We start from the raw sequence: 23,621 nt of genomic DNA, 5'->3' as shown, positions 1-23,621 counted from the left end.
GATCTCCTGTGGTTGGCTCAGGTTCAATAGCCTCATCTGTTTCAATGGATGTGTTCTTTCTAGAACTAGACCTTTTCTTACGAGCATACTCCCTGTGCACCTTAGATTGAGGATTATCAGTGGCTGATTCTTTTTGTTTTCCTTTTGAGGTGCTTTTTCTAATCCTCAAACTTAGCCATTGTTTAGTTCTTTCTATAACAATTTGAGTTACTATATCTATATTTACCTCTTCCTACCCCAACCATCTTATTGGAGAAATGGGCTTCTTATCAATTCCCTGTTCTTTGTATGGAAGATGTAACAATTCGCCATCATCCCTCAATTCTTTAGGGAGATTGGTCTCTATCTCAAAATCTCTTATCTGTTGCACTATAAGCTGAGAATAATTTTTCTCTCTAACTTCACAACTATCTTGGAGGTTGGCCCAAAAATCCTCCAAACTTGGTTGATGCCCGTCATAGGCTTTTGGCATCATTTTCTTTAGTTTATCGTATGGGTCATAGTATTCCTAAGCATAATTAAGTTATTTTAAATGTAAATCTTGGAGCTCCTGCTCAACTGACTTAGCTACTTGCATTTTAGAACAAGAAAAGTAACCAATTGAAACAAAGAGATCAACACATGTCTTATGTTTTGAAGATAACAATGATTGTAGCCCAAACATCTTCCTGACATATTCTAAGAGTATTATTTGGTCATTATACTATCAAGGGAGAAACATGGGGTTCCCCATGAATCCATTGACTCTAATATATGCATAATGTTGGTTCTGAATGAACCAACATGCCCTTTCCTTGATTATGGCCATTGATTCCAGGTTTATTCTATAACCTATATTACCTATGAGTTTGATAATGACAGGGAAAAGAAAGGCATCATTTATTATTTTGAAATGCATCTTTGCATCACCTAGAGGGAGTTGAGTGTAGTACTCCCACACCTTCTTTTGTCTTTTCTCATCACCAAGCTGGCCCCTTTGTTTGTAATCTTGAAAATTTGCCTGCTTGGGCGGCTACCTAGATAAAATACAAGGTAACGAATAATTTATTTGTTTTGTGTACCTCAGTTAACTACCTATGTATGCTGTCTGACAATATTTGGGCCCAGTCAAAGTATTATTTTCCAATCAGAATAGTTGTCTTATATTAGAACATCTAAGGGTGGAAATGTTAGCAATCTATCTTATTGAAGGGCTTTCTTAGCATGATGATTAAGTCACATTGTGGCTTCTTAAAATTAGCCCTTAGAATATCAGTGGCCTTTAGTCCTGTCTTCCTCTCCTCCTCTAACAAATTTTCATTTACGTGTCTTTTGCATGAAGCAATACCATTTCTCCATACTTCAACAAATTCTTCCTTAGTAGTTAGGAGCACTTCATCCCTTGAAGGGATGCCAGATACAAATCCTAGCATATCAGTCGACAGATCAAGTACTATCCTTCATTGATCATCTGTGCACTTTCTAGTGACTATGTTATAAAATTGTACCATGATCATAATGAATTCTGGATTGAGGAAAAATAGTTGCTTCTACTAATTCCAACCTCTTGATTCTCCTATAAGGAGCCTCTAGCCTTGGCCTATCCAATTCTTTTATGATATCCTCTAACTCAAAATGTCCCACCTTAGTGTCAGTTACCCATTTAATCTGATTGTCCATCTTGGAATCAAAAACCTGCCCTTGATAATGGTACTTCATGGTTGGAGGGAGTTTATCCAATTCCTTAACTCTCTTATTGGAGGTTGGGTCCATTTAATTGCTCTGATCTGCAAGAAGGAAACATAATTATCCTATCACAAAGTATCAAAATATGAATCTTATCACCCACTTTGGGACTCCGGGGTTCCGGGGTGGGTAACTCCTAAAAAAAGACTTTGGTACTCCAAGGTTTCAGGGTTCTGAAGTTAGGATGGTATAAAACAATAGGGCCCAGAACTCTGGAGTTTCAGGGTGAACTATTTAGGATGATTCAAGACTTCTGGGTTCCAAAGTCCTGAGGTAGTTTGGTTGAGGGGTCAAAAGATGGTCTGGAACTCCGGGGTTCCAGGATGAAACCCTAGCCTAAAGAAAAAAAGAACTACAGAACTCTAGGGTTCCAGGGTAAAATATAATCATGAAGTCTAGAACTCCAGGGTTCTAGGGTTTTGAGGTAAAATAGGACCGTGAATCCCATAACTCTAGGGTTCCAAGGTGGAAAAACCTAGGGCACGTGGGAAAAAGGCAAACATGAAAAATGAAAAAAATGAAAAAATAGGAAAGGAAAATATATGCTAACAAACTAGAAAAATCTAAACAAGAAAACACAAAAAGGGGAGAAAAATCCACCAACCTAGTAGAATAAAACCCACAAAAGCTTGACAACATGGAGATACGAAGTCAAGAGGCAGAGCTAGGAGGCTAGAAAAACTTTAATGCACAATGCACTTAGGAAAGTTCATTTCCCCTATTTATACCCCCAATACTTCATCTGTACAGTCACATTAAACATGACCTCAAGAATTTGGGGTTCCCGACTTCCAAGGTGACAAACAAGAAAACCAAAAACACACCTTGGAACTCCGGGGTTCTGGACTTCCGAGGTTAAAACAAAAAAACAAAACAAGAACACACCTCGAAACACTAGGATTCCAAGGACAAAATAGAAAAACAAGAAAGGCACCTCAGGACTCTAGGGTTCTGAGGTGGATACACAAAACAACTTCGGGACTTTGAGGTTATGGGGTTTCAAAGTTCACAAACAAATGACAAAACATGAAGAACACAAAATTCTGGGATTCTAAGATTTTGAAGTTTCAAGGAAAAAGGACAAGGCAAGACTTTGGGACTCCAAGGTTCTAGGGTCTTGACCGAAACAAGAAACAAAAGCCTACCTCGGGACTCTGGGATTCCAGGGTCTTGACCAAAACAAGAAACAAAATCCTACCTTGGGACTCCGGGGTTTTGGGGTTTCGGGGTAGGACTTCAAAATCCAAGCAAATAAGACCTCAGGACTCTAGGGTTTTGGGGTCTTAAGGAAAAAACTAAAAATAAAGCTACAAAAAGAAAAAGAAAGGGGACCCATATTTTCAAGACAAGGAAACTGATGGGGTTAGGTATGCAAGGTAAAACACATAGCAAGTTTTTCATTCCCACACACTCCACAATTTCTATTTCCTCTTCACATCATCTTCACTCCAGTCCTCTACAACTACAGGTCAAATCCACAATTTGTCACCCCACAACAAGATCTTCAAGACAATGCAATCTTCAGAATGAAATCTCGCTCTGATACCACTTGGTGCAGTCATGGTTAGGAGAGACCTCAATGAGATCTATTCAAACCTTGCAAAAAGAGTAAACACAGTGAAAGAAAGACAATATGATGGAGGCAATGTAGAGCTAAATGAATTAGATCATGAAACTGATTACAACGAATTGGTAACATCTAGGCTACAAGATTCAACTCACTGGACTACTGTATACATGCTTAATTACAAAATTGGTCAACTTCAAACCTCTAAATCCTAATATACATCTTCTATGTTCTCTTTGATGATTTATGATGTTTAATTACATTGATTTATATGGTCTAGAGGGATCCGATCGGCCCAAGAAGAATCAAACAATGATGAACATGATCAAACATGTAAAACCACTAGGTTGGCCTCTACCAAAGAGAATCCATTGGAAAATCCAAAGAATGAAGTGTGAATCAAAGGGAAGGTTGACCACATGCCAAGGAACATTAAAAAATCAATGGGGCTCTACAAGCTATGGGAAGGATCTACAAGATTCACCCATATAGGTCCAAGCAGCTCTAGTATTCCAAGCCAGAAAATTGTCTTAGAATATGGAAATGATAACTTGCCTAAAAATGATCCAAATGTCCCATGGTTTAGGAATAAGGAAGATGATAATGTCCACAAGAAAAATCCAGCTTCGTAAGATCTGGTGAGAAAACGCAAGAAAGTGAAGAAAGAAATGCTAAAATTGCAAAACATAAAACAAACTAAAAAAGAAATGTTTTTGATTGATGCAAGATTGCCAAGAACCAAGGATGCTCTTGCATCACTTCCATTTTTCACACTTTCCCCACTATTTCACAAGTTTCCTTGTTCAACTTGATCTAATTCAGCTTCTGTTTTCTTGTCTTCATTGTTGTGGGTTGGTGGGGAGTACTGAATTCTTTAGTTTTAATATCCCGCACCACATTTTTGTGAGGTACAAGCATCCTTTGATTGCCTTTGTTCCCTCTATCCTGCATGGATATTAGTCTTCTATGCAAAGGAACCCTATTTGTCGCATTTTCCATCATTGTGGGATAGTGGGAAGAACATGCTAGACAAAAATCCCTTTCCCCGCATCTCTACTTCTCTTCATCGGTTAACCTCACAGGATAGAAACTTTCATTAATCCCTACAGTTCTTACCAACCCACACAATCATTGCATTTTAGTGAAAGACTTGTTGGCATTGTACTTTATTGTTGTCATAGGATGGTGGGGAGTACACTATTAATTTATCATTTCTCACCTCATGTCACCTTTTCCCAAGTCTTTTCAATCAGGTGAGATAGGAAGATTATTTAAACCTCATTCTTCCCACTACCTTGCATGGGGTACCTATATTCTATTTCCTTTACTCTTGGTATAAAATCAATGATGGTCCCATGAGATGGCAAAAATATTCAAACTCCTTTTAACACTTATCCCGCAATGCATGCCCTCCCCTTTTGAATCTCTATGGGGTAGAGACAACTTCACCTTTTCTAAGAATCACATGGTAGTGCGGGGAGAACTATGTTCTTTCCATATTCTTAGCCCACAACATTTATGAACACAATCTATGAGATCTATAGGACAAAAACCTCATTGGGATTCCTTAGTTCATGTTGTCCCGCAGGGTGATCCGGATACCTTTCAACTCCATCAAATAACACCATGTGGGGTAAACTTGACTTCTTAGCCAACATGGGCAAATTTACTAGTATTAATGTTGGGTGGGATAAGCTCTACTGTTAGCGGTAACACTTCTTGTTATCCTGCACAACCTGAGACCATGACTTACAACTATCGTGGGGTAGAATCATTGGCACCAAACTATAGATCCCACTATCTTGCATGGTTAAACATATGGGGGTTGTCAATTAAGTGAATTTTAGCGTACATGGAGACTCGTGAAGGGTAAAAGGGATCATGACCTAGGGATAAACTAGGACATTTAAACATTGATGCCTAGTCATTAAGGGAAAAATATATATAACATAAAACAAAGATATGATGAATACTAAGAGGGGGGGGTGAATTAGTATGCCAAAAATCTCTGCACTAAAACACTTACACAGTCTAAAGATAGATCGGTAAAGTAGTCTAACAGTCAGACCGGTTAACACACATGCAAACCAAAATGTGAATAAAGCATTCACCCACAAAATCAATACAACCATAACACAAGATATTTGACGTGGAAACCCAACTGGGAAAAACCATGGTGAGATGGAACTCACAAGTCACTATCTATAGAATAGAAACTCGATCGGTTAAGGTCAGACCAGTTAAGGTCTTACAATGTTCTTCACCAGAACAGATCCTGTTAGGAATCTCAATCTCTATTAGGAGATAAGTCCGATTAAAGACTACCTTGTTAGAGGATTTTAGATTCACATGTGTGAACCCCCTTGTTAGAGGATTTTACAAAGGCTTTGAGGCCTACCCGGTTAAGGGTTACAGACTTGTCAAAGATGTGAGTAATCAACAAGTGTTTGATCTATCTAATAGCACAAACTACTTGGTTAGATCCATTATTGCTCACAGATAATGCTTTCCAGCATTACTTCAGTCTTCTCTCTCTCTCTCATAGTTACAACTTGATCTTCTCAGATAAGATCATTCTCAACTTCCACCTTAAACCCTAGCACAACATTAACCCTTTCAGCAACAACTTAAAACCCTAGACATGATGTCCTTTTAAAGGAATCTGATTTCATGTCGATCCAATAGGATTACATTACAATTTCCTAGGTTCAATGTATCTAGACATACTCAGTAACATGACACAAAAAGCACCGTCAATGTGTTGGCACCGTCAAACAATCGGTGGATCGGTAACTCATCACAAAATGTCGGTTGGTAACTCATCACAGAGTATTACCGGTTCATACAAAATACTGGTTGCTGGTTTGACAAAAATGAAGACTAGTAAGAATGTGTTGTGTCGCTTTGCTCCCTCATGCCGCTTGGGATCTACGAACCCCTTGGGGTCGACATGCCGCTTCAGACTGGGAAACACATTCTACAAAATCACCACTAGTCTAAAGACTAGTATACAACATACCAGTTGGAACAAATACTGGTTGAGCACAAGCTCATACACATAAAGGGGTTCTCAATACAAGTGTGTGTCCATCAATGACAATCGCAACATAAACAACAAAAATGCCAACAATCTCCCCCTTTGGCATTGATGGCAACACTTAGGAAAATAAAAATTTTGACATCTAAGTGTTTTACAACAAAAACTTGCCATTAACAAAATTGCTCCCCCTAAGGATATACACTATCCCTCAATTAACACAGTGTATAGCAATTTTGCATACAGAGCATAATTATTGAGACATCAGAGCATATAGCATATATCAAAGCATATATCAAAATGTCAAAACCAGATATTTCTCCCCCTGTGTTAGAAGATCAAAATTTTATAACCAAAAACTAGATATACTTCTCCCCCTTTGCCAACAATGACAAAGTACCCCTGAATAACCTTGTTTCCATATATATATAAAAAAGTTTATGACAATAATGAATAATACTTGTCAAAAACTGATTTATAGTCCTACAAAAATTGTTTCATGGATAGAGACCAGGACTCAAGTAGGGAGGTTGCCACTTCCTTCTCTGTCTGCATCTGGGATACCTATTCTTCCATGGCATCTATTGTGCTCAGTTCCTGTGTGACTGTCAGGGCATCTAGGTTCAGATAACACTTTTGAAGAATTTGTAGTCGTGGAAGTAATACCAGTTGAAGCTCCTACAAATCCCTAGATCGTGTACTGATCTCTTGCTCCATCTTTGCTGAGTGGATCTGGAACCAGTGAATGGTTTGCCCATATGCTGCAAAGGAATCATAAGGTGTCTTAAATGTGCCCAAGTAGGACTGTAATTTTCTTTGAAACTTTTGCTTCTTGGCTAGCACATCGTCATAGAACAAATGAGGTTGACAAATTTTGCTGAGTAGCAAGTTTCCCTCATCTAAGGCATTCCTTATGTCCCTTTGATCTTTCAGCAGTTCAGTCCTAAGCTCATTCATCTTTTTCACTAGAGCAACATTAAGAGCCTTTTGGTGCTCTTTCTTTACATTGGCCTCTACTACTTCTTCCAGACTTTGCACCTAATCATCCACTATAGTACATAGAAGTTTGAGCTGTGCTAGTGATGATTCAGTGTCAAGAAGATTAGTACCGGGGATTAAACCGGTAAGGGTGTCTACAGCCACCTGAATAATATCCTGTTCCCTTTTCCTGCGAATGACTTCAAGGTGCTCTTGGGCAACCTTGATGCTCTACATAAGCTCAGACTCACTTGTAGATTGGAGATCAATAGGACTCGAGATAGTAGCTGGTTTGGCTTGGCTCCCGGTTGCCTTAGGAGTCTCCATCTGTGTGCTCTTCATTGCTTCAGCTGTCTTGTTTGCTTCTTCCTTCTTTTTCTTCTCCTTCTCTTCTTTCTCTTTCTCTTCTCTCTTTTTCTTCTCTTCCTCTTCCATCTTCTTCTTGTCTTCCTCTTCTTTCTGCTTCTGCTCTGCTTCTGCCTTCTTCTTTGCTTCCTCTTCCTTCTTCTTCTGTGCTTCCTCTTCCTTCTTCTTTTGTTCTTCCTCTTCCTTCTTCTTCTTCTCTTCTGCTTCCTTCTTCTTCTTTTCTTCTTCTTCCTTCTTCTTCTCTTCTTCTTCCTTCTTTCTCTTTTCTTCCTTATCCTCTTCTTCTTTCTTTTTCCTATCATCTTCTTGCTTCTTCTTTTCTTCATCTTTTCGTTTCTCCTCTTCCACTTTTCTCTTCTCTTCCTCTTTCTTCTTTTTCTCATCTTCATCCCTCTTCTTCTTCTCTTCTTGTTCCTTTGCTGCTTGTTGTGTGTCCTCAGCCTGTTCACCACCCTGTTCAGCTTGTTGCCCCTATTCAGTTCCCTCAGAAGGTATGTCCTGAGTGACATCTTCTACATCCAGGGCATCAACATCAATAGTGTCGATTGGTTCTTCCACCAGGTTTCCTTCCTCATCAAAAACCTCATCTGGTTTGGAAATAACCAGTTCTTTTTCCGCTTGGAGGTTGGCCATTTGTGCTTTGTGAGAGTTGATAGCATGAGCCATATGCTGATGAGTATCTTTTTCGACATCATCAATTCTCCCCTCCAACAACTAGAGTCTTCTTCTCCTTGTGAAGAAGAGACCTTTATTTTGATCCAGAGCATCAAATAATTCTGAATTTGAGAGTTCACGAAAGTACTGTGCAAAGACTTTCTCCCTAATCTCTTGTTCTTTTTCAATGGCAATGCGCCATTTATTTTCTAATGCTTTAAATAATGAATCCGGTGTCTGAGATTTAATCTGTGATGGTGACTGGTCATTTTTACACAAATAAAGAATGATTTCCTATAGTACTTCATCTTTCTCCTCACTATTAAATTCATCATATTAGTCTACTAAATCATGAAGTAATTTTCTCCTAATATTTTTTACTGTTCTTTGACAATGTGTAAAAGGTTTGTGTGAGGAGATATCAATATTTACTAGTGCGGATGCTACCGGTTCATTCTTCTTCACCTTCTTTGTTTGTCTTGCCTTCTTTGGCTTTTCATCAGACTCAGTTTCTTCGAAGTCTGGTTCATTTGTCTTAGTCTTCCTCTTTCTTTTGAAGACTTTTGCCGGTGTTACCTCTAGTTTCTTCTTTGTCGGTGACCGCTTGGTAACTCTTGGAGTTGCAGTGGTAGCTGGTGCCGATGCTGCAGGCACTGCCTTGGCTTTCTTAGCTACCAGTTCTTTTCCTTTCTTCACCGATGGTTCTTCAAATGGTGCAATCCTCTCCAAGTAGGTTCTAGTCCTCTTAGCCTTTGGATCAAGAGGCGAGGCAATAACCTCATAGCCCATTGGCTCCACTTCCTCCATTCTAGGCTCAATAGCCTCCATTAAACATTTGTCCACCTGAATAGTGAAATAGATGTCATATTCGTATTTCTTCACTATATCACCTGAGATTCTTACCCTCTGACTCATCTTTCTTCTGAACTCATCAAAATATTTGTTCAGTACTTCAGGGTAGCCAATTCCAATGGCTTGAACGCTTTCCTTTATCTGTTTGGTTACCGGTTGGTCAGGGGACCACTAGACATCTCCTACACTAGGAAAGTAGCCTTGGAAATACAAGAACAACCCTACCAGTAGTTGTCCAAACTTAAACCTCAGTGAATTATCCTATTTGATTGCCTTAAGATTCAATAGGAGTTGCCTCTGCATACCGATGCATAAGTCAAAAGATGCATCCTCTTTTATCATCCAGTAAGTGACATTTGTTGCTGCAGCAGATACAGAATTAATCCTGCTGGCTGAAAATGTTCTGTAGCCTATCACCATGTAGGCGTATTTCACCAGATCATCCTTGATAGGATTGACTGTCATACCCTGTGAATCACTGGTTGAACCAGTGAGCTTGGCTATTTCGGTTTTGCTCACTTTTCTCAGGGTTGGCACTTCGCCTATGTTATAAAAGCCAATGACTGCATGAATTGCCTGAGCCGTAATGTCATGCATCCTCTCTAGGTACATCTTGTCACCGTGGACTCTTCTCAAAATAATTCTGATGTGATCCTCCATGAAATCTTCCAGAAAATATACTACGTTATGGAATTTCTTCTTCTCTAAGATAGTAAATTTCAGTTTGATCTTTTTGTCCTTGCCGCAAAATAGACCTTACTGAGTGTGAATGGCTAAAGACCCTAGGTCTTCTATTTTGCAATCTATATAATCAGAAATTCCCTCTTCAACTATGACTCCAGCTGGAACTTGTGATAAAACATTATATTTGCACTTCCTCTGAATAAAACTTTCTGACTCTATGGATGTACTCAAACTGGTATGAGATGCAGAAGCCATTGTAGAGTATTTCAAGAACATGAAAAATACCTTTCAAATGCAAATTTAGGGCTTCCTGATTTTGCTTTACTCCACTCTCCATCGGTTGCCAAATCACCGCTTTGTGTTCTCCACTACCGCTTGCAAACTGGATTTGAATCTCTTTCAAGGTTTATCAATTTCTTGAAATCTAAGCTCAAATTGCCTTTTCTTTGCTCTGCACTTGAAAACTTCTCTTTGCTCAAAATCAGATAGTGAGAAATGATTTGAAAAATGCTTTTATACATGTCTCTCACCTACCACCATTAATGCTCCTCTATTAGGGCGTAAACCCTAATTTGCCTTTTTACCATTTCCGGTCTTCTACCCAATGATAGGTATCGCATACCAGTTAAGGTCTTTTACCAGTGTAAAACTGAGGGTTCAAAAGCATTTTGCCATTTGCTCCCCCTAAGCCTTTGAGGCTTAGTTTGCCGGTTCCGATATTTCCACACTAGGTGAAGAAACCGGTTCCTCTTCCAACATTGTTGGTTTCTTCCTCCATGTTTTCTTTATGTCACCTTGAACTTTTTCAACATCAATTTCTCCTTCTTGAGTGACCGATATATTATCAGATATACTTTTTCTGCTTCTGCAGAATCTTGCAATGTGACCCAGTTTGTTGTAGTGATAGCAAACAAGTCCAAGTGCTCTCCAAGGTCCATTATACATGTTTCCATTCTTCCTTCTGCATGTTGCAGTAGTGTGACCATGACCATGATAGATCATACAACTTTTTCTCCATCTGGTTGCCGCTTGATGGCCACCACTTCTTGACTGATGATTTAAGACATTAAACTGGTTGTGATTCCGGTTCACAAAAGGTTCAGGACCAATTCCTTGGGTCCTCTGAGGATATCTTCTAGTGTTATTCATCACAGACTTGCATTCAAATGCTCTATGCCCAAACTTGTTGCATGCATAACAATGACCATTGAACTTATTGGATCTACGTACATTGTTGATAAAATATGGAAAATTATTGTAGGCTTTGCTCCTACATACATTGGCAGTGTGTCCTTCTTTAAGACAGTTAAAGCAAATAGGTTTGAATTTTTGCTTACCTTTTCCTTTGAGTGTCGGTTGCTTCTTTGATGCTTTAGCATTTGTTCCTGAGGATTCTCCTTCCTCATGTCCAGAGAAACCAAGACCATTGGTATTCTTTGCTAGTCTAGATGACTCAAGCTTTTGCTCTAGCTTGATAGTACTTTTGCCAAACTTAGCCAGTATTTCCTTTGACTCAAAGAGTTCTTTGGAAATAGCAGTGTTTGTCTCCATTAGACTTGCATTTTCAGAGATGGCAATGTTCAGTTCTCCTTGCATGTCTTCCTTTTCCATTTTGCTCTCATGAAGGCGTGCAGTCAGTGCACTAATCTCTTGTTTCAACTTGGAGATCTCATGATCTTTGTCCTTTATCCGATCTTCAGCTTTTCTCTGGTTCTCAAGCTCTTGACTAAACCGAATAGTCAATCCTTCCAACTCCTTTCTCAGATTGGAGTTTGAATCATTCAGCTTATTTACTTCAGCAATCATGGCTTCCATGTTAGCTTCATCTTTAGAACTACTTTCAGATAGTTCCATCAGCTTTTCTACATGTTCTCTCCTTTTTGCTTGAGATGCCTTGTATTTGACCATAAGATCATCATAGGCTTGCTCAGACTTAGTGAGTCATTGAGTAAGTTCCCTCATGGTGTGTTCCCCCATATCTCTTTCCAAGTGGTTAAACTTATAGAAAGGTAGGCTCTGATACCAATTGGTGAATACTAAGAGGGGGGGTGAATTAGTATGCCAAAAATCTCTGCACTAAAACACTTACACAATCTAAAGATAAACCGGTAAAGCAGTCTAACAGTCAGACCGATTACCACACATGCAAACCAAAATGTGAATAAAGCATTCACCCACAAAAGAAATACAACCATAACACAAGATATTTGACGTGGAAACCCAACTGGGAAAAACCATGGTGAGATGGAACTCACAAGTCACTATCTGCAGAATAGAAACCAGACCGGTTAAGGTCAGACCAGTTAAGGTCTTACAATGTTCTTCACCAGAACAAATCCTGTTAGGAATCTCAATCTCTGTTAGGAGATAAGTCTGATTAAAGACTACCTTGTTAGAGGATTTTAGATTCACATGTGTGAACCACCTTGTTAGAGGATTTTACAAAGGCTTTGAGGCCTACCCGGTTAAGGGTTACAGACTTGTCAAAGATGTGAGTAATCAACAAGTGTTTGATCTATCTAATAGCACAAACTACTTGGTTAGATCCAGTATTGCTCACAGATAATGCATTCCAGCATTACTTCAGTCTTCTCTCTCTCTCTCACACAGTTACAAATTGATCTTCTCAGATAAGATTGTTCTCAACTTCCACCTTAAACCCTAGCACGACATTAACCCTTTCAGCAACAACTTAAAACCCTAGACATGATGTCCTTTTAAAGGAATCTAATTTCATGTTGGTCCAATAGGATTAAATTACAATTTCCTAGGTTCAATGCATCTAGACGTACTCAGTAACATGACACAAAAAGCACTGTCAATGTGTCGGCACCGTCAAAAAATCGGTGGATTGGTAACTCATCACAAAATGCTGGTTGGTAACTCATCATAGAGTATTACCGGTTCATACAAAATACCAGTTGCTAGTTTGACAAAAATGAAGACTGGTAAGAATGTGTTGTGCCACTTTGCTCCCTCGTGCCGCTTGGGATCTACGAACCACTTGGGGTCGACATGCCGCTTCAGACCGAGAAACACATTCTGCAAAATCACCACTAGTCTAAAGACTAGTATAGAACATACCAGTTGGAACAAATACCGGTTGAGCACAAGCTCATACACATAAAGGGGATCTCAATACAAGTGTGTGTCCATCAATGACAATCACAACATAAACAACAAAAATTCCAACAAGATATATTTGAGTGACCAGACCAATAAAGAGACTAGGCACACAGGGCTAGCAAATTCATGACCATGGACCCTCGAAGTGACAACATAAGCCATGAACACTGGCTATCAACAATCAACTGCAGAATATAACAAGGTCTGGAAAAGAAAAGGTAACAACAACATATTTTCAAAAATTGATGTAAACCCCTAGAGCCCTAGGCTGAAAATGGGTCCCTAAAGGAAAATTTTTGACACCTCCAATAGTGGCTTTAGTTGGGGATGCTTGATATTGTAGGGACAAGGCAAGGATCTAAATCTCTGGGGAAGAAGACTAGAGAAAAAAATACAATGAATATTTACAAATATGTACAAGTCTTAAGATACTATGCATGGATCAAAGTTTAAGAAAAGAAATTCTTTAGGAACTATCCATGCATAGGTAGTTCTAGCATTCACCATTCAGATCACTGAGGAAATAAGAATCCTCAACATTTTTCTTTGTTATAACATAGGGGCCTAACCACAAGGCCTCAAACTTACCATGCTTACCCATTTCTTGTGCCTTAGGATTCCATAGTAGCACCATGTCATCAATATTGAACTTTATCTCATATGCTTTCTTATCAAAAAAATATTTAGTCTTCTATTGCAACTTCGGATTCCTCTTATGAGTATCATTTCTAACCTCATCCAACTCCATGAGTCATTCCATTCTCTCTTTCATGGGATTAGAGATCTCCAAATCATTCTCTTGGATAAATTTATATACACGAAGGAAATTATTCACAGGTAACCTTGCCTATGTATGATATACTTGTTAAAATGGATATTTCCCTATGGATTTCTTAACTGTAACCCTGTGTGCCCATATTGCCATTTTTCAGCTTGGAATCCCATGCTTTCTTATTTTGTTCCAATTTTCTCTTTATATTTTTCATGAGGGTTTTGATTCTAAATTTTTATTTTCCATTACCTTGTGGATGGTATGGAAATGCATATGATATGTTGATTCCATATGTTTTGCAAAAATATGTAAATTCTTCTGATCTGAAGCTCATTGCATTATCCATAATCAACCTCACTAGGACCCCAAACTTGGTTATAATATTATCAATCAGAAAGTTGATGACAATCCTACTTGTTGCTTGTCTTATTGGGATGGATTCCACCCACTTTGTGAAGTAATCCATAGCTTCAAGTCTCCACCTATGTCCACCACTTGACCTTTATGTGTTCTCTCCAATGAAGTCAACTCCCCATTGATGAAATGGAGCTTCAACTTGGATAGATCTAAGCAGTAATGCCCATGAGTATTTTAGTTTACTAGAGAAATTCTAACATGATTCACACTTCTTCACATAAGAATGATAATCCTTAAACAAGGTGGGCCAAAAGTAACTAGCCCTCAACACTTTATGGGTAGTGGTACCAGATATGAAATGCCCTCGACATACCCCAGAGTGCATATCAGTTAGCACAAATTTAGCTTGATGTTCATCCAAACAAAATAAAACAAAACCATCTCCATCCCTATAGTATAGATCGCCAATGATCAACACATACCTTTTAGGCTTGCATCTTTAGAGTTCTTTTATGATGCTTAGTCATATCATCTAGACACTTCATAACTTTGAGGTAATATATTATGTTTGTGTACCAAGGAGTACGCTGAATGCTACAAATTGTGTCTTCTGAGGGAGATAAAGCATTAAACTGAACTGATTCAAAGTTCTCCTCATCCATGAGCCTTGCCAATCTCATTCATCTGAGTAGTTTAGTAATCCTAATGTCAACATTTAACTCTTAAATTTTATTTATCTATCTACATCTTTGACCAGTCACTTCTAACTAAATAAATATGTCCTTTACTGCAGCATTAGGGACATAGGCAATAACTTTAGCACCTACAAGGTATGATTTGAAATTTTTAATTGCTTTGACCAAGGCATAAGCCTTCTTTTTTACCATGTCATACTTAAACTCAACTGACTGAAGAGACTTTCTATAGAAAGAAATAGGTTTCTCATAGCCTTCCTCATTCTTCTGGAGCATTACTACAACAATAGTATGGATGTTGGGATCCAAGAACACTGAGAGGGGGGATGAATCAATGTTCTGCTAGTAAGATAAGTTTTTATCCTCTTATACCATACACATATAACTTGAAACAAATAAACCATCCACATAAATGAACACCATAACACACAGAGTTTATACATGGAAAACCTCAAAGAGGAAAAACCATGGTGGGATTTGTGACCCACAATATTAGTTCACTGGCCATATGAAAGGATATTACATATAATTGGGCCTACACATGCAGGATATTTCAATTTCTTCATCCTTTCAACATCATAATCCTCAAGAGCCATCTCAAGTTGCTTCTCCATAGCCATGTTCAAAGATTTGGTTTTAGGGTCTTCCTCAAGCTGTTTAAATTCTTTCGAGGTACCAGGCTTTGATACCAATTGTTAGGATCCAAGAAAACTGAGAGGGGGGGGGGTGAATCAGTGTTCTACCGGTAAGATAAGATTTTATCCTTTTATACCATACACATATAAATTGGTAAACAAATAAACATATAAATTGAAGCAAATAAACCATCCATATAAATGAACACCATAACACACAAAGTTTATATGTGGAAAACCTCAAAGAGGAAAAACCACAGTGGGATTTGTGAGCTACAATATCAGTTCACTGGCCATATGAAAGGATATTACATATAATGGGGCCTGCACATGCAGGAAGGCACACTGCCTAGAGCATATTGCTCATCACTAAAGAGTATCACTGACTACAAGCTTTTTTCGAAGTAAAACAATAAAAATGAACTCACAAAATGCATCTGATATGCTAAATAGAGTTCTGGTTCTAGCTCTGCTCTATACCAGTTCACAAACCCTGAACACTACTACCAGTATCTCTTCTCCTCCAAGAACGGTTTCCAAACTATCTACAAATCATTGCATGATATAACATTCGCATACAAATAATCTACATACACATACTCTGAATTATATAGTTCTGCCATATTCTCCTATGTCCCATATCACACATTGCAAAATGATCTAGCAGTCTGACCTATTTACCCATTACAAAAAATATGCCTTATGTCAACTTACAATAAATTACAAAAGATATTTAATGTCAGCCTTGATAATGATTACAGAATGATTTTCTAAATAAAACTTCCTTGAAGTAGTTGACGCCAGTGTCAGTATAATCCTGGATAATTTAGAATCGGTGTCTACCGGTATATGCCTCCTAATGTTGTTATATGACTTCCATCTGATCTTGTTGCCATCAATGACAACAAAATGAATCTGATGAGTGTCAATTTCCAACAATCTCCCCCTTTGGCATTGATGGCAACACTCATGTGAAAAATGGATTCCTTGCCGATTCAACTGAAATATGCTCCTCCTGAACAATACACTCCCTCTGATATTTTGATACACTCCCATATGTTCCTGTCTGATATTTTATGATATTTTCACATATATACATACTCCCCCTTTGGCATCAATGCCAAAGACTAGTGAAAGAATTGAAAGAATTCAGAACAAAAGAATGAATAAATACTGTTTGTTTTATTGGAGCTTGACTAACTTCAAATTTTTTGGGTAAGCCATATCTAGCAACTATAGGTATATGTCCCATCTGGTTTTGAAGGTATCAAATATGGATGCTAGTCCACCTAGTAAGTGTGCCAGTGTTTCCTTCTCTTTAACTTCTATCGGTGTGGGTTTAGCCATCATGTCCATACACTATCTTTTATGTACAATGAATCCAATCTGGGACTCACCAATCCTCTAAGACTCCTTGCTCTCTGAATGACTCTATCTTTCTCCTTCTCAAAAGAAAAAAATTGGTTCTCTAAGGAAAAAAATTGTCCATCAACAGATGTTGTCAGTGCGGTTAATCCCTCAAAAGAATTAGCAATGCTAGCTACCTTATCATGTAATTCCTTTAATCTTCTATCTACATTTTCTATAAGAATTTGTATGTTACAACAGACCCTGTAGATATTTGTACATTGTTTTAAACAATTCTCAATAAGAATGAGTTTAGCTTCAATTTTCTTTTTCTCTTTTTCAATGATCTGGTCAAAGGTGGCTTTCTTAGCCACAGTAAATCTTTCTAATGCCTCTTAGTTTGATATCTATTGCAGTGATTGAAAATTGTTATATATGTACTCTGTTAGTGCCTTAATCTTTCTGGAAGGGCTTGCTTCATTCTCAATCTGAAAATCAGGGATTAATTTATGCAACACTGTAACTGATTGATCTATTATTCCCTTATCTGCAGATCCCTCCTTTAATAGTTTCTGAGTAGCCATCATCATTAACTCAGTTGGACTCATCTCAGTGACTGGTTTCTTCTCAACTTGATAAGTGTCAATTGCCAAAACCTTTGTTGGGGAATCAATATGGGCTGCCGGTGTAGACTCAATTCCCTTTACCTTATCTTCTTTAGCACCGGTGGCTTTGCCACTTGGTGCAGTGTCAATTACTCTCGGTGGAGTATTATCCATAATATTCACAGTGTCTTGTACATTGCCTTGCTCAAAAATAGTTTGTGCTGGTACAATCTGTACACTTTCCTTTACTGTCAGTTGTGTTTGTATATCTATAGTTATTGTCGGTTTAGTCAAAATTGGAGTTGAACTTCCCAAAATACATTTCCCTTTTGATTTATCTAGAATGGTGGAAGTTGTTGCCTTAACAAATTCTTCATGAGATGTGGGAAAATCTGGATTCTTTTGAAAGAATTTGGTCCAACCCTTACTAGTCTCATTTATCACCTAATTAACTTTTCCCATCATTAGGCTTATTTGTCGAGGTTTACTACTAAATACTATTTTATTTGAAACATCTATGCATCTTTTCATTTCCTCATTGTTTATAGCACCACACATTTCCAAAATCTCTACTTCCTTAATTTCTCTATCCCTTTTTATTGCATAAAGTCTTCTAGCATCTAATTTATTGTATAGTGATAGAGGAATTTCCTTCAAAATTTATACTAAGGCTTTCTTATATATATCCATGTATAACAAAATTACCTCTTCAATCTCATTTTGTTCCTCATACTCTAAATCTTCATAATACTTAGATACATTTTTCAACATTCCATCCTTGGTTATTTCATCAATGAATTCAGCACAAGTCTTTGTGGTCTTACTAGATTCAGTATTATCACTCTTCTTCTTTTTTCTTGTGGTTGTCAGAGTAGATGTAACTGGTTTTCTATTTTGTATAGGTTTCCTTTCCGGAGGTGGTGGTGTAGTAAGTTTAGCTTCCTTTCTAATAAGTCTCCTCTTAGGCTCCACCTTCTTCTTCTCTACCGGTGGCTGATCTACTTTCTTCCTTTGTACCCTTCTGAAAGCTAGAGGTTCATTATCCTCAGGGTCAGAATCATAAGTGATGGTAGAAATGTAAGCTTCAGGCTTCTTTACTTCTGTGTTACTAGCCACTGTCGGTTTTGCTGTTGATTTGGATCCAGAACCTAGTTGAGTGTCTATCTTATGAATTACATCCTTTACATATGTAGACATCTTTTCTATTTTCTTCTCTCTTCTCTTCCTATTGAAGCTAGTTTTGACTTCAAGGGCCTTCTCTTCTGCCATACCAAAATACTATGTTTTGTCATCCAATGGAGCATCTAGCAACATCATTGCAAAGAGTTAAAAAATTCTATCATCCACCTCATATCCAAGCTCTATAACCCATATGGTCCTTGGTTCAACTGCTTCCATGAGGGTTTCATTGGTCTTCACCATGAAACAGATATCAGTGGAGTACTCCTCCACAATGTTCTTTGATATTCTCTCCCTCTTCCTCATGTTTTCTTGGAATGGTTTTAAATACCCCCAAAGTTTCTCATCTCTGTCAGTACCAAGATTGGTGATTGCTTTCTTGATCTACATACCTATCGGTATGTCATGAGCCCAATGCTTCTTCCCTAGACAAGGTAGCTCATTCAGGAAGTAAAGCATTAAACAAACAATCAAGTTTATGTATCTAAAAGTTCCTTTATTAACTCCCTTGATCTTTCCAAGGTTCAACATCAATTCACTCCTCAATAATTCACATAAATCATATTTTGCATTATTCCTCAACATCTGATATGCAACATGAATGCAAGAACTAGCAATAGAATTCAATCGATTAGATTGAGTTACCTTATAACCTATTATCATGCTTGCAAACTTAACATCAGTGTCGATAATTTTTTTGATCCTCATTGATCTGCTATCAGGAGTTGCACCGGTGAGTTTCTCAACCTCAGTGTTGGAAATTTTCTTGCCAAGTTCTTGTCTGACTTTGGGTAAGTCAGTGACTGCTTGAATAGCCTCCTTGGTGATCATCTAAGGCTGATCCAGCTAGATGAACTCATTGTGAACCTACTTAGAACGTATTGGATGACCTCATCTTTGAATTCTAATATGTACAGAATACCAGTTAACCCTAGATCCTCAATTGCTTTGTATTTCAGCTTGATGGTTTCAGAGCTGCCCAGTATCACTGATTGATACATGTTTTTGATGTCCTCCATGCCTAGATACTCCAAGGTGCAGTGAATGTATTCCCTCACACCATCAGGAACCCTAGAAAATGCTCCCATAGAGTCTTCTTTCTTAGCAATCAGGGGAACCTCCTTGAATATAGGCCTCAGCCTATCCTTAACTTAAAAAATGGTGGGATTTGCAATGAAAGTAGGAGCTGAAGATCCAGATGCCATTTTCAAAGATACCTAAAAGTGAATGCTGGTGGAAGATTTAGTGCTTCTCAGATAACTGCTCAAAATCCTTTCAGAATGCCTTTGCTCACTCTTAATTCACCTAAAATTTGCCTTTACTTCACTCTGAATGCTTGAGTGCAAGGTGAGTGAAAATGAATTCACTTTCCCTTTTTATCAGTGAATAAAACCCTAATCTTTCTCTGTCATAAATGCTTCACGATGTACCATACTGGATGTCAGTTTCATAGTCTTATGTCAGGTGAACTTTGAACAATGATGAACTCAACTCTCCAGATCTCTTCCAATCTCCTCCAACGGAATAAGAAATATATGCAATGAATCTTCCAACCCCTAAGGCCTATGCCTCAGTTACCGATGGAGTTTTCTGTCAGTGCAGGAATGCTCTATTCTACTGGTGGACTTACCGGTGTAGATCCATCTGCACTTGGTTCTTCAAATTTTCTAGCCCATCTCTTGGTGTGATCTTGTAGTATTTCATCTACCTTTTTCTATCCTTTCTCATTATCTTTATCTTTGCCAACCGATTGAGTCTTTCTTCTACAATATTTAGCAATATTACCTATTTTGTTGCATGCATAACTTGTAACATTGTTCTTTTGAATTACTTTGACATATCTAGTGTCATTCCTTGACCTACAATGAATAGAAAAATGTCCAAACTTTCTACATGCATGACATTTAACATTCATTCTGCAATCTTCTGATCTATGACCATATTTCTTGCAATTTGTGCATTGACCGGGAACATAATTGTAGTTTTGATTTTCTTTAATTTTACATTGTTTAGCCACATGCCCAAGTTTATTGCAAATAAAACATCTACCATTGAGTTTATAAGCATTATATTGCCTTACCGGTTTCCTCTGTTCTGATGAGTTCTGCATACCAGTTATCTGATCTTCATTTGCAGTATTGGAGCTTTCACCTTGTACAAATCCAAGTCCTCTAGAATCATCAATCTGCCTTTGTCTTTTCAATAAGTCATCCAATTGTGTAGCACTAATCCTAAATTTTTCTTTATACTCACTTGCAGTAGTCAAACCATTTCTCAGAGTAGTTATTTGTCTTTCAAGTTCTTGTTCATTGTTCTAGGAGTGTGCCAAATCAGTTCTCAACAGATAATTCTCATGAGTCAATCAACCACATTCATCAAATTTATTCTTCAGAGATATAACAAGATTATCTTCCTTCTTCTTTATGTCCTCGATATCATTTGATAACCTCATAGTCAGATCTTTCATTTCATTCTTCATTAGCATGTTTGCTTGACTTAGTTTCTGACATTGTTCCTTAAGTGCATTCTTCTCCTCATCATCTGGGTTTTGCAAAAGTTCCTTTCTCTTGGCTTGAGAAGATGATAACCTTTCTTGCAGGATAAGAATGAATTCATTAGCAAAATTCAATTCATCTTGCAATTTCAAGTTCTTCATCCTTTCAACATCATAATCCTCAAGAGCCATCTCAAGTTGCTTCTCCATAGCCATGTTCAAAGATTTGGTTTTAGGGTCTTCCTCAAGCTATTAAACTTCTTTCGAGGTACCAGGCTTTGATACCAATTGTTAGGATCCAAGAACACTGAGAGGGGGGGGGTGAATTAGTGTTCTACTAGTAAGATAAGATTTTATCCTTTTATACCATACACATATAAATCAGTAAACAAATAAACATATAAATTGAAGCAAATAAACCATCCATATAAATGAACACCATAACACACAAAGTTTATGTGTGGAAAACCTCAAAGAGGAAAAACCACAGTGGGATTTGTGAGCTACAATATCAGTTCACTGGCCATATGAAAGGATATTACATATAATGGGGCCTGCACATGCAGGAAGGCACACTGCCTAGAGCATATTGCTCATCACTAAAGAGTATCACTGACTACAAGCTTTTGTCAAAGTAAAACAATAAAAATGAACTCACAAAATGCATCTGATATGCCAAATAGAGTTCTGGTTCTAGCTCTGCTCTATACTAGTTCACAAACCCTGAACACTACTACCGGTATCTCTTCTCCTCCAAGAATGGTTTCCAATCTATCTACAAATCATTGCATGATATAACATTCACATACAAATAATCTACATACACATACTTTGGATTATACAGTTCTGCTATATTCTCCTATGTCCCATATCACACATTGCAAAATGACCTGACAAAACTGACCTATATACCCATTACAAAAAATATGCCTTATGTGGGCTTACAATAGATTACAAAATATATTCAATGTCGGCCTTGACAATAATTATAAAATGATTTTCTAAATAAAACTTCCTTGATGTCAGTTTCCTTGAAGTATTTGATGTCAATGTTGGTGTTGGTATAATCAGGGATACTTCAATGTCGATGTTTGTTGGTATATGGCTCCTAATGCCAGTGTATGACTTCCATCTAATCTTTTTTCCATCAATGACAACAAAATGAATCCGATGAGTGTCAATTGGCAATAGTGGAATGATGTAAAACAAAATATCTAAAAATGCTTACCAAAGTTAGGAGCTTTTAGAATAGGGGCCTCCTTAATTGCTTTCTTGATTTCTACAAATTGTTCTATAGCTTCATTGGTCCAATCTATCTAAGCCCCATTCTTGAACATTTTTGAGATAGGCTTAACAATTTTAGCAAAATTTGGGATGAACATTTAGACAAAGTTGATTTGCCTAAAAAATGATGGTATGGCCTTGACAGTCTTTGGGATGGGTATCCTATCAATTGCTTCCACCCTCTCTAAGTCTATCCTGACCCCTTCCTTTGATACAGCCTGGCCCAACACTTTTACTTCAATGACAACAAAATGACACTTTTTGGGATTGTGTGATATCCCATATTCCAAAGCTCTTGTGAATACCCTTTCTAGATGGGGACAATGATCCTCAACCTGTTTTGAAAATGCAATCAATTCATCCTAATATACCACCATAATAACATTAGTCAAGTTTGAAAATGCCACATCCATGGCCCTTTGAAAGGTAGCTCCATAATTTGTTAAACCAAAAGGCATCCTCACATACATATAGGTTCCCCATGGATTGGTGAAAGCAGTTTTGTATTGCTCTGACTCCTTTACCTTCACCTAGTTATATCCTGAGAATCCATCCATCATAGATAGAAACTCACATCTTGTGACCTTATGCAACATGTCCTCCATGTTTAGGAGGGGATAATTGTCTTTCAATGATGACATATTTAGATTTCTAGAATCTACACATAGTCTGATTTCACTATTCTTCTTGACTGGAACTAAATTTGAGACCCAAGATGAATGCCTTATAGGCTTAATAATACCACCATCCCTAAGTTTCATAAATTCCTTCTGCATTTTAGGCCTAAGCACCAGATTAATAGGTCTCTATTTTTTCCTAAATGGTTTTGCATTGGGATCTAGATGGATCTCGTGCTGGAAAATATCCTCTCTATAAGCCTTTAAATCATCATATGACCATGCAAAAAATTTCTTGTATTTCCTCAATAATTCTATCAACATGGATCTGATCTTTGGTGTTATCCTTTTTCCAATGTAAACTCTTTTAGGAAATGACTCAGTCCCTAAATTGGTTTCCTCCAAATATTCATTGTTGACATCAGAGGGTTTGTTCATGTGACTGTCCCTATTATCAAACACTCTTTCTAAAGCGACAAGCCCTCTACGAATCTTGGTTTTATTCAATTGATCTACTTCATTCTTGAATACCTTATCTACACCATCTGCAACTTCCACAAAGGCATTGAAATCAATTTCTTGATTTTCATATTCATCCACATAGTGCAAGAATCTTATTAAGTTATCATCATCATTGAACACTTACC

Source organism: Cryptomeria japonica, chromosome 6, assembly GCF_030272615.1.
Source record: "Cryptomeria japonica chromosome 6, Sugi_1.0, whole genome shotgun sequence".
NCBI lineage: Eukaryota > Viridiplantae > Streptophyta > Pinopsida > Cupressales > Cupressaceae > Cryptomeria > Cryptomeria japonica.
Note: the sequence above shows the minus strand (reverse complement) of the source record.